Source organism: Papilio polytes, unplaced genomic scaffold (genome assembly GCF_000836215.1).
Source record: "Papilio polytes unplaced genomic scaffold, Ppol_1.0 DF823901.1, whole genome shotgun sequence".
NCBI classification, from domain to species: Eukaryota; Metazoa; Arthropoda; class Insecta; order Lepidoptera; family Papilionidae; genus Papilio; species Papilio polytes.
This window is the reverse complement of record NW_013525303.1, coordinates 339,288-355,840: the sequence shown is the minus strand read 5'-3', so window position 1 is coordinate 355,840 and position 16,553 is coordinate 339,288. Positions and strand designations below refer to the sequence as shown.

Below are 16,553 nucleotides of genomic sequence, written 5' to 3'. Positions count from 1 at the left end.
AACTGGATACAAGAACTTTTTTCGTAGTATTGATAGATTCTTAGTAAAAAAAAGAGTTTATAATCTAAACTTTTCTTTTACAAGGCTTTTTAATTCAATATATTACTCTAACATTCCTTTGTTATCCCGTTTTATATACTTCGATTTTATATTTACATCGATGCATTCATGTTTCAAGAACAACACTAAAAGTGGCACTATAAAACGCGAAACGCCGAACGTTAAGCTATCGCTGTGGGGAGGGTAGGGGGTAGGCAGCACGTGCCACCGCGTAAACACTTTCGATACATTAAACTATATAACACTCTGTCCGCGTGGAATTTAAAAAAAAAACAAAAGTGAATAGCCTATGTGTTCTTCCAGACTATCCTCTACATCTATACAAAATTTCATCGAGATCCGTTCAACCGTTTAGGCTACAAACTTTAACAAACATCCATCCGTCCTATTCCTATTTTCCTTTCATTTTCTATACTAATATTATAAAGAGGAAAGATTTGTATTTTTGTATGTATTGAAATAACTAAAAAACCGGACCGATATTAAAAATTCCTTTACCGTTAGAGGTAATTTATCTGTGAGTAACATAACATAATCTGTATTATTTTAAGGGGCAAAGTCGCGAGTAACAGGTAGTTTTTAATAAATACGTATCATAATTCCTTCAAGTTACTTCTGTCACACTCTAAATGAATACATATAACCTCCTTTACCTTTAGCATAACTATATATATTCGTACTCTATCAAGAGAAACACTTGGTCCTAACAAAACAGGAATTCCATCAGGGCGGGAATTTCACCACATGTTTTACATGTTATACAAAATTCACACTTAACACTATACGATAGAGTACATTTTACTCTATCAATGTAAGTATTGTTAGGATAAAGGGAAGCAAAGACGTGGCAAGATTTGCATACCGGGTAGTCCCCGCGTGGGAACTACCACCTGCTGGATGAAAGGAATTTTATAAGCCTACGTTATTTTATTATATATTTAATTTAAATCAAACCACTTAATCATGTTAACAGAACAACATTCTTACTTTTTACTATTAATATAAATGCGAAAGTTTAGATGGATGGATGTTAGTTTGTAGCTTAAATGACTGAACATACTCGATGAAATTTGGCATAGACGTAGAGGATAGTCTGGAAGAACACATAGGCTACTCACTTTTGTTTTTTTTAATTCCACACAGACGGAGTCGCGGGCTCAAACTAGTTTCCATATAATCGGTAACTCGTCTTATAAACTCAACTTTTTATAAAATTTTCTTAATCTCGTAGCGATATGTGTAGCATTATCGTAGCGAAGGTTTTACGCATAGCGTCTACGTAAGGTTTCGTAGCAGTGTTACGGATTGCTACGACATTTTATGTTTTTTTCTTGTTCTTTATGTGATATCTAGCAAACGATAGCTTATGTTCTATTATGTTTTACTAGTCATGTTTATAATTCTTTTGGTTATTTGGAAGTAGTTTTAATGTATTTAGTTGTAATTTCTCTACCAAGTAAAGTTAGCGAAAAGCGTTCTTAAAAATGAAGGCAAAATTGAGGTTTGTAAAACCTCGTACGCAGACTCTACGTGACTGGGATAAGTCCATAATGATAATTAAAAGGCATTTCTAAACAATAAAGAATGCTAAATAGATTTCTAATTTCGAAGCGCCAGCCTAATTTTGGGGTCGATGGTTCGAATCCCGCCATTCGACTATTGTGAACATTGGAATGGAAGAAAATATTAGTAAATTAATAAAAATCTACTAATGTTTTCATGAGGAGTGCAAATGAAAACTTTTCCACACAAATTGCAGTGAACATTTGTATTTCAAACACAAATCACCCGTCATCCACACTAGGATTAAAAACGTTTCTCCTCGCAGAATAAACAATAAATACGTTTCCAAACACGGGGGCCCAGCTGGCCGGCGGCCGCGCAATCTGTCCAAACACGGACAAACAAACAAAGCTTTATATATCAGGATAATTTTGGATTTTCAGCTGCAGATTAATGATATTTACTTTAAGACCTAGACGGGGACGCTAATTAACGTAAATTATACTTTATACAATTCACAGAAGGTGTTAATTCCTTTAATGTTATAGTAACGAATTAGCGTTTGTAAACGCTAATTAAAAATCGGAAAAGTTTCTTTAATGTTTAAAAATGGAATCAAATATTTCCGATTTATACGTATTTTTAGCGTTTTTTTTAGTTGTTTTACATACTTAAAGAAAACTTTCTACTTACAAGTAAATCGTATGTGTTGTGACTTAGTAAAAATGGACTGTAAGACCTACCCACTGATCTATAAATAGAATGGCTATAAACCTTGGTGTTTTTTCCCCTATTTCATGTTCGCCGTTTTGGCGCCGATATCGTTATCGGTTAGATATTAATAGATATAGAATTAACTGTCAAAACCATCAACAGGAGTTTGTCGGAAGTTGGAACTAAGCAAAAGCATATCCAAACAACGAAATCTCAATCCATAGATTAATAGATCTAGCAAATTTCACTTGACACCTATCTCTACCAATACCTTTACTAAACAGTCGTGAGTTTGCGTAACAAAGGCATTTATCGACACCCGTTCCCCCGCGCCATCTGGCGGCAGATTGCGGCACCAATCTTTCCCGTATTAATGCCGGTTGGACTCCCTTACAGAATATTAACTACGTATGGTATTGCATTGTTATAAAAACACTAGCTGTTCCCGCGCGGCTTCATCCGCATGAAATTATGAAAAATTTATTGTATTGTTTACATTTGTCAAATTATTAATAGCAAATGTCAGAATGACACGACAAAAACTTGGCAATCTTGCTTCCTTGATGTTGGCAGCAACTTATGGTCTCTTTCCCACATTAGGTTTTTTTATCCGAAATATTTACCCCCTAAGTTTAATGGCGTGAAAATATATAGCCCAAAGCATGACGTAAGTGTAGGGCTTTTTATTAAAAAAAATAATTGTTCAAAAATATGCTGTAATTGCTGACATCTTAGGCAACAAAGATGCGTGTGTTTACGCTTTATTATAATAGTATAGATATTTTATATACAAATATACGAAATATGCCAATAAAAGATTTATCATTCTAATAATTATGTACAACTTAATTTAAGCACATATTTTTTATCGGAAATAGTGATTTAATACTATTTAGGACGATTTACAGAGAAATACGATTCTTTTTACTCACCCAAATCCGAAATACTCTCGCAAATTTAATAATCCCTTTTCAAATAGAATTATCTCACTAAATTGATGGATAAAAAATCTCGTAGGATGTCCCTACACTTAATATATTTTACCTTTTACGTTTTCAATCGAACATTTAACAGTGGTAAACACCAGCGCCATCTATTGCAAGCTGCAATATCATAACCACACAGAACACACGCGTCAAATGCAATTCCGCGCTACTTTTGATGGTGTGTCGTCTTATTTTTAGCTAATCTCTCCTTCCTATTCTTATAGGGAAAGGATGAAAAGAGAAATGGATTTGACAGAAAAAGGGACGCATGGGACATATCTTTCCGTGCATGACATTGTCTAAGAAAGAAAGGTTAACAGGACTTTTGATTTTCTGTATTAAAAGGGGGTTTGGGCCACCTAACACCCATGGTGGGACTAGGCCGATGGTCTTTCCGTATAACCTTGAGTTGTCCGGAAGTGGTATCTGTCCGGATGTGACGCACAGTGTATGGTCAGCACGTGCGGGCCATATGGCGCGCGGGCGGACGCTATTTATGAAACTCTGTATAAGGGCCTGTTCACACTAATACTAGTTACTGAGTTTCTAATGTTGAAATACATGTATTAAATGTTGACTTGAGTTTAATTTATCTTATTAGAAGATTAAGACGTAAGATACCATTGTTTGCGATAAAAAGTTTATTTAGATTTTACACGCGACTCCGTCTGCGTGGAATTATAAATGAAAGCATGTAGCCGATGTGTTCTTCTAGGCTATCCTCTACATCTATGCAAAATTTCGTCACGTCGTTTATCAGTTGAAGCTACAAACAAACAAATATCCATCTTAACTTTCGCATTTATAATATTAGTAAAATATTGTTTGCGATGAAGCATTTATTATATCAAATCTTTAGTCTTATTAAATACTAACTGTTCCCATGTGGCTTCATCCACAAGGAATTATAAAAAAATGTTCACGTTTGTCAAATGTCAAGATTACCGATACCATAAAAACCTTGCTTCCTTAATGTTGTCAGTTATGGTCCCTTTTTCACATGAAGGTTTATTTCCAAATTATTTGCCCCCTAAGTTTAATAGCGTGAAAATATATAGCCTAAAGCGTGTCATAAGTGTTGGGCTTTTTATTAAAGAAAGAATTATTCAAACAAATGCTGTGATTGCTGACATCCTACGCCACGAAGTAGTGTGTGTTTACGCTTTATTACATTAGTATAGATAATTCCCGCGTATGTGAGTACACCCTAAGTTGCATCTTTAAAATCCATCGTCAGTCCAGATTAAATGCTAGCCTGGATTGCGTCGATGCAGATCTTAACATTTGTTCTAGATATCGAGGCCAGGTTTTAGTTGTTGCTACATCGTTTATATAAACAGTATTTAAAATATTTAAACTTTCGTGAGACATTTTATAATTAATTATTTACGGCTTACTCACGTATACTTTTCTTTTTCCGGTGACGGCACCGACCAGTTTCAGGATGTATCCGCATATATATGTGACCGCGATACATCCTTAACCCTCGCCCTGAAGAAGGACCCCCGCAGGGTCTGAAACTGGTCGGTGCCGTCACCGGAAAAAGAAAAGTATACGTGAGTAAGCCGTAAATAATTAATTATAAACAGTATTTAATTGTATTATCATACTAATATTTTAAATGCGAAAGTTTAGATAAAATTTGGTATAGATGTAGAGGATAATCTAGAAGAACACATAGGCTATACCTTTTAGTTTTTTTTAATTCCACGCGGACGCAGTCGCGGGTTAAAGCTAGTCTTGATATAAAGATGTATAGATTTCAGATAGATATTACAGGAAATAATAGTCTTTTCACTTTGACGTTATTTCGTCAGTCAGATTTCATTAACGTATAAGAATCTGGTCTTTAGCTTTGATTATGAACTTCTTTAACGGATATCCAGAATGAAGAGACAAACAAATCCTTCATTTTTAACTTATCTTACTAATATTATGTGTAAATTCAAAAGTTTGGATGTATGTTTGTTACAGTTTACAGCCTAAACTGCTGGATCTTAATGATATAACGGCCGCCAACGCATCTATAGTTCCTCTGGTGTTGCGGATGTCCATGAGCGTCGTTGACCACCTTTGTGTTCCCGTTGCTCGTTTGCCCCTTCTCATTAAAAAAAAAATAAGCATAAACACATAGAGTGATAGTTTTTTTTTTAATTCCTTGTTGATGTTACAGGCGTAAGCTAGTACCGTATAGTTTCTACGTCATATATCACCACCGACCGCGCACCCGCTCTTAGCAATTACGTGCCGAAGTAAAAATTGTATTCGCCGTTGGCACCTGGACTCACCGCCGCACCTGTTATCCTACCCCACCCCACACCCCACACTCCCAGCGACCGCGGCGCTACTACCCCTTTGTTTGATGCTCGATGATTCTTATGAAAATCGAAAGAAATATAGTTATAGTTTGAAGGTTTTTTTAATAATTAATTTATGATTTACGGATATTTTAACATTAGTTAAATTTGAAATTATGAATCGCATTTGATCTTGTAATTTATAAAATTAATAAAATTTGAGTATCCGTATGTAATGTCGAAAAAATAATCTGAATTTCCCGAAGACGATGTATATTTGCGTTGGTGATAACGACGTTAAAACAAATTTGTCTGTGTGTCTGTCCGCTTGTTCCAGGCAATCTCCAAAACGATCATAGAGCGGGCGCAAACCTTTGCTTTAACAATGGCATATCTGTTCTGCGATTGTCGATTGTTTCTCAGCCAATTCAACTGTTTAGTTGCACAACTAAAAATCGAGTCGTGTTAAATCCATATAAGCTTATAGGATTCAAAGCAAGACTAAACAGTTGTGCGATAGTTTTGTAAGATACGCTCGCTCTTATAGACCATTTTTTTCGCGCTACCGAAGTTTGCGGACTACATTTAAACAAAACTAAAATCGATTTATCTTCTCTTTCCTTTTAAAAAGACATGTTTTTCATATGCGTAGCCGTGTGGACGGGAGAAGCTGAGAAGAGTAGGTTATGTAGTCAGTATATCCGAGGTGAGCCTGTTGTAGCTTGCTGTGTACTTGACCGCGCCGTCAGCTTTGACGACCGACAGACGCTTGCATGCACAGACCAGCTAAACGTAGAGATTCACATTTATTTACGATTATTACAAGTATATTAAATTATTTTAAAATCTTTAGAAAAACAATAAAAAGGAGAAAAAGTATCAGTGTGAGTGTAAGAGCGTCGATATGAGAGAAGGGGGTTTAGCTGACCCCTTAGAAAATTGAAAAATGTTAGATAGATATAAACAATAAACACTGTTTTAAACAAGGTCATGTTAAAGGTGCCCTAGGCTTAGCCTAGAAAATCGGATGACGACGCCCATGTGTATATGAGTTTATTCGAGTGACATTCCTTATGCAAATATTTTTTTTTACAATTTAAAATGACTATAAACTTTAAAAACTTGAGTTACTTTATACAAATAAAATACAAAACTATGAAAGAAACTAGAACTTGATAGAATGAATCCCTTTTCTTTTTTTCGATATCTCTGTCAGTAGTTAGTCTACGCTCGCCTGGCTCGTGTTATCGCGCGCTCCATTAAAATATTTCCCTCCGGCAACACTGACCAGTGTCCGCATAGCGCAGGTGTCCGTCAACACCGCCCCCTGCTATGTTACTGCAAATAACAACCAGCGTGGGACGAACCCTGAGGTATGACCGGACGTCGAATCCAAAAGGAACGAGTGAAAATTACATTTGCACTTGTTTACACGATTTGCAAACTTTTCACATGTTACTGTGATAAATTGTGCGGTAAATGTGTGGGTTTTAAACGGTTTCTTTATATGAAACTTGCGCTTGCAGTCTCTTGGGGCTTTAATGATTTTTAGAATAACTAAGACTAACAACTATAATATATGGGAAGAAGATATAAAGAAAACAGTACGACCACAGTGGATAAAATCGCAAAATCAAGAGAAAACTGGCTGGCTTTGGAGGAGGCCTTTACTCGCGAGAGGTTCCCACAACGTCCAAGACATTAAAAAAATACACCCTGTTAGTTTAAAAATTTTAAATGTCTAAGTATTCAATTAAAAGAAACATTGTAATGTATCATTAATTACAATTACTAAGTTGCTGGAAATAAGAGACTTTTTTATTTTTTCTTTATTTATTAAGACTAACACACACATATATTCATGACCAAAAATTACCTATAACCTAGATTAAGAGGCGCTGCCTCCTACACAAGGTAACCTACAAGGCAGAGGTCTCAAAATGTCTACTTTTGTGTAACAATAAAGCGTTTTTCATTTTTTTTACTGGCTTATAAGCTTCTATAACAGCCAATTTAAATCACATTACACTTCTTGAAGCAATTTCCCCTTTATCTGATGAGTGCATCGGAAGTTTGATTTTAGATCTTTTTCCTTCCCACAATTTTCTTACAATGTAAGTAGAGGAGAAGCTGATAAGACTAAGACGGTGCATAGAAGAGTAATTTTTCTGTGCTTCCTCTTTAGATTAAAGGCATTTGCAATTGATGTCTATGGGCTGCGGTCGTTTCGTTATTTCGGCGACTTCAATAATTTAATAAATAAATTAATCTTGTATTTGAGTGCATAATTTTTTTTAAAGACATAATTGCATATATAGTCTACGTCAAACTAATCCAAGACGTTTTTTACAGATGGAAGCAAAAGTGAAGGAGGAAATTCCGGACAAAGAGTACCAGCCAACTTCTACAGACAGACGGAAATGTGAGTTGATTTCATATAACTATCGCACATTTAATACAAATTGAATCCGTTTACTCAACAAACTTTCTAGTAAAGGTTTATTCGGTGTCTAGCGGCCGCCCCTACACACGGGTCTCATGCTGATACGACAATGTCATTAGAAACATCTAAAATTATCAGTATTTCTCTACTTTATCAAACATTTAAACCTTCCTCTTGAAACACTTTATTAAAAATGCATTGAAAACCATTGCGTAGTTTTAAAGATCTAAGCATACGTAGGGAAAGACAGCGGGAAGTGTTGTCTTATACTACACTAGCTTTTGCTCGCGATTCCGTCCGCGTGGAGTTGAAAACACAAAAATAAGTAGCTTTTGTGTTCTTCCAGGCTATCCTCTACATCTTTATCAAATTTCATCGAAATCCGTTCAGCTGTTTAGGCTACAAACTCTAACAAACATCCATCTGTACTTTCGCATTTATTATATTACTAGCTTTCGCCCGCGACTACGTCTGCATGGAATTGAAAAAAACAAAAGTGAGTAGACTATATGTTCCTTCAGACTATTCTCTACATCTATACCAAATTTCATCGAAATTGATTTAGCCGTTTTGGGTAAAAACTCAAACAAACATCCATCTATACTTTCGTATTCATGTTACGATAGTCCCTTTTCCTTTCCCTCCTTTTCCTAAGAGGAAAGGATGGAAAAGAAAAGTGGATTTGACGGTGGAGGAGACGCATAAAAAGAGGAAATGTCCTGTTTATGTTCGTCTCTTCCTCTGTCAATTAAGGATAAGCAACGCATCTGCAATTGCGGATGTTTATGGGCAGCGATTGCTTTCCATTTCGGTGGATTCAGGTGGCCGCATGCTCGTTTGCCACCTTATGTATACTAGTTATATAAAAAAAAAGTAGGGATTGTCGCCAGCAGATACAGACAGTTATTACTAATACGGTCTTATTTGGAGTGGTTATTAGTATTTTAAATTTATTATTCTATAGGACAGCTAGAAGACAGCTGACGACTTTGCATTATCCGAGTCGCAGGCAAAAGTTAGTATCTATGTAATTTCGTGTAAGATCACATGATAGAAAGGTAAACAACTACATTGAATCCGCGTGGATTTGCGGTCCCCGTGGGCCGTGGGCTGTGAGTTGGGCGTGGGCAGAGCACGGTGGGAACGCCCGCAACTGTCGATCGTAATCTAGCGATAGCGGACTCAGGCACGGAGCTATAGAATACACTGATCTACGAATGATAGATATGACATGTTTACAGCAATATAATCGGATTTTATATTAACTGACACGCTTACATTAGCCCATACTTTCGATGAAATTTGGCATACATATAGAGAATAGTATGAAGAACACATAAGCTGCTTGCTTTTGTTTTTTTTTAATTCAACGCGGACGGAGTTTCGGACGAAAGCTAGTAAAACTGTAATTTAGTCTAAGTATGAGCTGAGAGTAAGAATATAATAAAAAACTTCAAAATACACTAATTTAGTATGTTACTATTAATCTAGTTTGGTTTACTTTACACGGGTGTTTTAATTTATTTTCTAACTACGCTCGTATATCGTATGCCACTTCTAGTTATCTCTAACTCGGTGACAACGATTTCTATAAAGAGCGCTGTATTTGCAGCGACTGAATGGTTGAGTTCCAAACGTTTATTCCTCACGAAGACAGAGTATTAGCGGTATACAGCAGGTATATTATTTACCTATATACTGGAGGGAAAATGTGTTATGTATTTAAAGTATTTTGTTAACTATAAATTAAGGGCCTAATGACTTTATCTAGATCTTTTATCGTTTTTTTTCAGTACTCCTTTTCATCTTAAATCCAATTAAACTAAAAATAATACATAATTTTAATATACTAGCTGTTGCTAGCATCTTCGTCGCCGCTACAATAAAAGTTTTAATAAGTAACTCACGAGGGAACATTCGGTGTAGGCACCGACCAGTTTCAGTGACCGTTGCAACGCGATAGCGAATAAAATCGGCAACCATTCACCCTGAAGAAGGACCCCCTACGGATTCGAAACTGATCGGTGCCTACACCGAAAGTTCCCACGTGAGTTTTAGCCGTGTTATAAATCATATAATATAGATGTTACTCAGCGATAAAGGTTAACGTAGCTATTTATTGGCGAAAGAATTATTAAAATCGGCCCAATAGTTTTTGAGTCATTTTATTACATACAAAAAATAAATCTTTGCTCTTTATAATGTTACTGCGTTGGCGCAGCGACCCAAAGTTGGTCTTGGCCTCCACGAGATAGCGCCAGTGTCTTTATATTGATAGTAGGTATAGATTAACAGAATTCGCTAAATTACCGAACTTTGTTTTCATTGACAGAGAATCGCACGATAGTCCTTCCACCTACCTTGTCAAATCGTCTCCACGGTCCATTCTTTTCTCTTAAAAATAGATAAACTCAACAACCTTTAGAGTTAATACCTGATATAACGTAGAAGTGACAAAGAGATTCAAATATATAGAGAAGGTATAGACATTTCATTTGAAACATTTTTCACAAAATCTTAACTAACGCTATCTAGTGATAGATAGCGTTAAGTTTCGTCTTTAACAGTGGTAGAGCCCGCTTTAACATCTTTGCACGAATGGGCCGGCTGGCCCGGTGTAATACCACGACCACACATAAACAGGCGTGAAGTGGAAGCAACTCCGCGTTTCGTCTGATGAGTGTGGTGCCGGAGGCCTAATTTAAGTCCTAAAAACCACATGTTATATGATCATACTAATCATACTAATATTATAAATGCGAAATTAGAATAAATGCGAATTTAGATGGATGGATGTTTGTTAGAGTTTGTAGCCTAAATGGCTGAACGGATTTCGATGAAATTTGGCATCGATGTAGAGGATAGTATGGAAGAAGACATAGGCGACTCACTTTTGTTTTTTCTAATTCCACGCGGATAGAGTTGCGGGCGAAAGCTAGTTTGTTGTATTTAAATGTTTACATTTCATTTTGTAGCACTGTTTATTTGATTTATAAAAAATGTATTATTACACGTCATTACACGAAGTGGCTTAACTTGACAACTGATATAGTACCTTTCAGAGAAAGTACCAGTGAAAAAATTTTTGTTCACTGCCTCGTCTATATATTATTTAAATGTCTTTGCGTGGTCAGTAACATCTGTTGTTTCCCGCGCTTTATAATTCACTGTGTTTGTTCTCGGGGACCACCCTTCTTGTCATCGATTATTGGACAGCCCTAGTTTGTAGTACCACTAGTGTCCAGTGGTTAGGTTTAATATCGATCAGTTTGGGTTCATCTTGAAATAGACGAAAATAAGACAAATTGTGTATATCTATTACTTTCGCCTGCGACTTCGTCAACGTGGAATTAAAAAAAAAAACAAAAGTGTGTCTATGTGTTCTTCCAGACTATCCCCTACAGTACCAAATTTCATCGAAATAAGTTCACCCGTTTAGGCTACAAACATCCATCTAAACTTTTGCGTTTATAATATTAGTATTATTTTTCTTTCTTAAAGAAAAGCATTATTATAAATTTTTGCACTGATTTTCTGCATTCACTTGTGTTAATGTCAACATTATAGCTATTTTGAAGCAGTTAGAAAGATGTTTACCTTAAACGTATGCATTGAATACGATTTCAAAACTTCTTTCGACAAAAAAAAACTTCCTAAAATTCTGAAACGTTTATCTAAAACTTTTATTGAACTATTATAATCTGTGGCCGAAATCTCGTTGCAATTTAACGAAATGACAAAGAAAAAAAAACTGTCTATGGTTTTAAAATTATGATCTATGTGTTTGTCTATGGCCTAGTTATGAATATTCTATGTGCCCCGCCTTTTACCGCTCGCCTGTTATTAACTTGTCCATTATTGTACTGTATTTTTCCTTATTTTTTAAAATAAAAGTCATTGCTTACCACTAGTTGTAAAGCTGTAATTTTTCAAAAAAGATCCCTTAACAATGATTAGTTCCAAAAGTGTAAACATTGGTGACGCTAAGGTAAGAAGAAAATACACTTTTGTGGACCAAAACCCTTTATTTTTAAAACAAATTGTTTATCGAATTTTTTTTGTTGACGTATTCCTGTCTTTAATTTTCAACTATATGTTTTCATTTTTATTTGCTTATTTTTTAATGGAAAATGTAAAAAGCCATCGTGTATTGTTTCCTGGCACATGACAGTTGGGTAGATGGCGCCACTCGCGGCGAGAGCCCTACAGGGCTCGCCCTGATTTATATGATACTCAGGCGTGTGTCCACATAAATCTTTTTGCCCCCACCAGTATAGATAAGCAGACCAACACTAGGGTTAAATTCTTTTAATGATATATTAAAAAAAATATATTTTTTGGTCATTTCTATGCAGTGTATTGTACTCTGGTACTCTTCCATACATCTCTAACAGCGGTCTCATCTCATTTCATACACACACTCCATACATTTTTCTTTAATGATAGTCATACTGTAGCATATTTTACAATAAAACTAATTTGATATGAACTCAAAATATCAATATTGTTAAAGACAAACTATTGCTCTCGACTTCGTCCGCCTGAAATTCAAAAATAGTAAAAAAATGCCTATGTCACAGATAAATTACCTTTCTAACGGTGAAAGAATTTTTAAAATCGGTCCAGTAGTTTTTGAGTTATTTCAATAAATACAAAAATACAAATCTTTTCTCTTTATGTTACTAGTTATACATGAGTCTAGACTAGCTATGCCCGTACGGCTTCAACCTCTATATTATAAAAAGTTTGTGTTCAGTTGTCCACATTCCGTTCGATTGCAAATGCCAAAATTCAAATGCTTAATCGACAAAGAGAGGATTTGCAATTTGTTAACAATTATCGTTGCAATCTTTTTTTGCTGCTATTGGCTTTTGGTTTTTGTCACTTTCTCGCATGACATTTCTCTCTAATAAACCCAATCCCGAAATTAAACTAATCGCGTGAAAATATAGCATAGCGTAACGTCAGTGTAGGGCTTTTCAATAGAATAATTATAAAATGTGCAGTGGTTATATCATATTAATATTATAAATGCCAAAGTTTAGATGGATGGATGTTTGTTAGTTTGTAGCCTAAACGGCTAAACGGATCTCGATGAAATTTGGTATAGATCTAGATTATAGTCCGGCAGAACACATAGGCTACTCACTTTTGTTTTTTTCAATACCACGCGGACGTAGTCGCGGGCGAAAGCTAGTTCTACATAGAACAGTGTGAATTAGCTTGACTTTTTCATTCTAATTATTTCTTGTCACGAAAGTGTTCTATGTAAAAATATAATTTCAATATTTTTCATGTCAATTTTGTTTTAACTTGTTATTGATGATACATTTGACTGATTAGCTTTGAAATGACATACTTTCTACATTCGTTTTAAGTGGTTGATGGAGCTTAAAGTTTCAGCAACTTTATAACCTAATATTTATTTGCAAGATAATCTATACTCTATACTATTATAATAAAGCGTAAACACACACTTCTTTGTTGCCTAAGATGTCAGCAATTACAGCATATTTTTGAATAATTCTTTTTTTTAATAAAAAGCCCTATAGGTAAGTCACGCTTTAGGCTACATATTTTCACGCCATTAAAGTTAAGGGGTAAGTATTTTGGATAAAAACTAAAATGTGGGAAAGAGACCATAAGCTGCTGCCAACATCAAGGAAGCAAGGCTGCCATACTGTCATCATGTCATCATCTTGACATTTGCAATTGAATTTGACAAATGTAAACGATATAACAATTTTCATTATTTCATGCGGATGAAGTCACACGGGAATAGCTAGTATTTAATGAATACAGTTTCGTAAGTAAAAAACGTGTTTTTTTAAATGCATTATGACTAAGATCTTTAGACATAAAAACAATACTTAATTAAAAGAGTGTATTTCCGTCTTAGAGCGTGCACCATTGACTAAACTATCGCACAACTGTATAGTCTCGGTTTGATTCTTATGAGTTTATGTAGGTGTGCACACTACGCGATTTTTAGTGCAACTAAGCAGTTGAATGGGCGTCGGAACAATCGACAATCGCACAACAGTGTGAGTTTAGTCAAAGGTGTGCGTCCGCTTTTAAAAAAGAGATTGACAACAACAATCTTAATGTAAGCGTCGGTTTACATTACAACATTTACAAAATTATTGTAAATTAAATGTTCTTGTACATTCAACGGTGGAATACCACACTTATAAGTGTGGTAATCTTACAAAACACGATGACGTGAGGTTTCCATACAATAGTTGTATAGGTGGTATCATTAACAATATCCGGCAGTTTGCGAGATGAAAGCGCGGCCGGGGCTCCGGGCTTTGGGCTTAGAGCGCCGAGGTGTCGCCTGTCACACGCAGCGTTATACAAATAGTGATGTCCGTGTGCGTATCGACTATCGATTTGTCGATAGTTTATTGTAGTTTGTTATTTTTAAAATGCGCGCAGTATATATATTTAACAAAGTATTTAAAAACACATACCTCGTGTTGTTCATTATGCTTACTTTGTAATATAATTTAAAAAATTTGACACTTAAGTATATTAAAATCATACGCTTATTTGCTTTTTTCTATTAAACTAACCTATGTTACATCATTCCTCAATACACATACATTTTTGATAAGATTTTAGTGCTAAAAAAAATGTTTAAAAATTCTGAATTACTTAATATTTTTCTATCGACATAATTGTCTAGCATTTCACATCACTACAGCATACTGTAGTCTGGTGTCGACGGCACACCACTAGCGTTTTCGACAAAACTTTTATTTATTCTGTCAGGCGCAGCGAGGCTCGCCACTTTATATATTGTGCTGAGAAATACTTCAAAGACGTGGCCCAGGAGTTCACATCATTAGGAAATAATTGAAGAACGGAACGAAATATTTTTTCACAGATAAGCAAAACTGACTTCGATTCCAAGATGGCGGAACTCTTTGTAACAACAAAGTGTTATTGCAACTAGACATGTAATACTATTGCTAAAATAATTATTTTTAAGATAAAAAATAAGTATGTAGATAATCTATATTAATATACTAAAGAGGATTTTTTTTTATTTTTGTATGTATTGAAATAATTCAAAAACTACTGGGCCGATTTAAAAAATTCTTTCACCGTTAAAAAGCTACGTAATCAGTAAGTAACATAGGCTATTTTTTAATTTCAGGCGGGCAAAATCACGAGCAACAACTACTATTAAATATATGCCCACTACACACAATCACAGTCGAATTATTTAGTTGAAATTTGGGTGTAGCGGGTATTACAGAAACTTCTCGAAAATTTCTAAATTTGTTCGGACCATCAGGACTTTGTAGTCATAAAATATCAGATTATAATAATCCGACTAAACACCAATAATTGTGTAGACCTAATTATAGGAACGAATAAAATTTGCTTATTTATGTAAACACAATATTCTATATTCCTTGTGTGGCCATGAAAAGAGAATTACAACACGAAAAAGTTGATTATTTAATTCAATATTTGAATTCCACTAATTTAGTAAAACAAGAAAATAGCAAATCACACAAGATAAATAACTATCAACGCCATCTGTGTTGCAAATTAACATTGTCAATTAACCTTTTTGATGGATGGTTGGATGTTTGCTAAGGCTTGTAGCTCAAACGACTAAACAGATTTTGATAAAATTTGGTATAAACGTAGCTGATAGTCGAGAAGAACACATAGGCTACTCACTTTGTTTTTTTTTAGGTATCATTGTATTATTAAAGCTAGTAATTAAAATTTTTTTTTAATACAAGTTAGTGGAATACATGCATTTTGAAAGAATATCTACGAGAGAAACGTATAGAATACTATAAAACCGCTGTAGTAATGGGCTGAGGTAAATCGCTGCCGGCCTGTGTAAACATCGAGATGAGTGAGGCGGAGGCGCGGACACGTGCTGTTTGTGTTGTACCCAATCGGAAAATATCATGCGCACGGTTTAGGATTTGCATTTTGATTTAGCTTTCATTTTAAGCTTGTTTTTAGAGGAATTTATTAATTTCTCGCTTTCATTAAAAGTTTATCTATGAAATAATAGAAACTTCCTTTATACGTATTATGAAAAATAACACAAATAATAGACAACAAAGCTATGACTATCAGTCTTATGGTATTTCAATATTGTTTTAGATCGATCGAATATAACACGGAAAGTACATTAAAAGTTACGTACTGAGCAATTTTATAAACGTGTATAATGTAGCTTTAATTATGTTTAATTCATAAGCGATAATAATAATAATAAAAAATAACTTAACATGATCCCAATCCTAGCAAATCGCTTCAGCTTATATACCCGCTGTATCTCTGGCCGCATTGTACGAGCTCGCTGAGCAAACGCGCGGTATGGGCTGCGTGCCGCCGCATGCAACCAACTGTTTACACATCCTAGATGTAAACGAACGTATAGACAGGAATCTATCATATTGCATTATGGATTTTTAAATTAGACACATAAAGAGGACATTTCTCCTTCCTATGCGTCTCCTCCACCGTCAACAAATTCACTTTTCCTTCCCATCTTTTAAGTATAAGAAAAGG

General features: G+C 35.1%; 1 long non-coding RNA gene across 1 annotated transcript in view; it reads left to right on the top strand.

The window, feature by feature from the left end:
• LOC106102859 overlaps window positions 1-16,553 on the top strand; it is a 30,870-nt gene that overhangs the window by 13,360 nt on the left and 957 nt on the right. The window contains exon 2 of the long non-coding RNA XR_001225600.1: window positions 7,913-7,982. This is a non-coding gene — a long non-coding RNA (uncharacterized LOC106102859). The remainder of the gene's footprint in view (window positions 1-7,912; window positions 7,983-16,553) is intronic.